Source organism: Coffea eugenioides, chromosome 5, assembly GCF_003713205.1.
Source record: "Coffea eugenioides isolate CCC68of chromosome 5, Ceug_1.0, whole genome shotgun sequence".
NCBI lineage: Eukaryota > Viridiplantae > Streptophyta > Magnoliopsida > Gentianales > Rubiaceae > Coffea > Coffea eugenioides.
In genome coordinates, this window is record NC_040039.1 from 41,523,669 (window position 1) to 41,524,770 (window position 1,102).

The following is a 1,102-nucleotide window of genomic DNA, read 5'->3' on the forward strand; positions in this document are numbered from 1 at the left end:
CCCTAAAATTTTAGTTTTGATTCCAAGAGTGTTTCACACATTCTGTAAGTAAATATTACTCCTCAGCTGCATAATTGTTACAAATTTATTGCCTTTCCACACCATTAATAATTTGTTTTCGAATGCCACCGATTAATGTATTTACCACTTTATCAATTCATTTTTCGTAGTGTTACTTGCATTACAATTTCTGATCTTCCCGACTCCTTCCCGCGAATCATAAAAATATGACCCGCTAGCTCAATCTTTGTTGCTTAGCACCCTAATCATCAAATCTGAGGCCTCACAAGTTTCGTTTCAAACCAGTTTGTCCTAGAATATAAATAAGTGAGAGGTCCAATGTAAACAAGTTTTGGTAACGTGAAACCTTAACTGATTTGAATATGACTATCGACCGATTTGAATTCAAACTTGTGAAACCCATAATCCCTAGCAAATCCAACCCGAGCCCAATAATAAGATTAAATGAGTTCCTTGGGGCTCTTCCCAGTAATACGTTGACTGGACTGGCCTTTCCATTTTCACCTTTGCGTTGCACATGGTGTTTTGCTAGCAGTAATAATGGCGCAAAAGACGCACGGAGGAATTGTTAATGTACGTTGTTGGACGTTCAAGGGAGCAAAAAAATTTATTAACTAGAGGGTTAAAAATACACAAACCTAAAAAGTTGAGGGTTGACTGGGTTTTTTACTCTCAATATGATTGTGACTTTATTCTTCTTCCAGCCACCTTACTTCAAAAATCATTATTCAATATCCATTACAATTCAATTAAAAGTTCAAATTGTTTCTCAATTTCAGTGTTCTTAATCAAATGCTTTTGAGCCAAAAATGAAATTTGAATATTACATGTAATTAATTCAATGAGATAAAAGAATCACACACAAAAAAAAAAAGTGTGATAAGCATTACCTTTCTTTATAAGTTCTATATCACATAAACTCTACTAGAAAAAAAAAATTTCATGACCTTTACAAATGAATCTTATAAAAAATACATTTCCTCTCACAATTGGTATGCAATATGCTAAATGAAATTACTTAGTTATTTCAAAAAAATTGTATTTTATGTATATATACGAAGATTTAAAAAAAAAGTATATA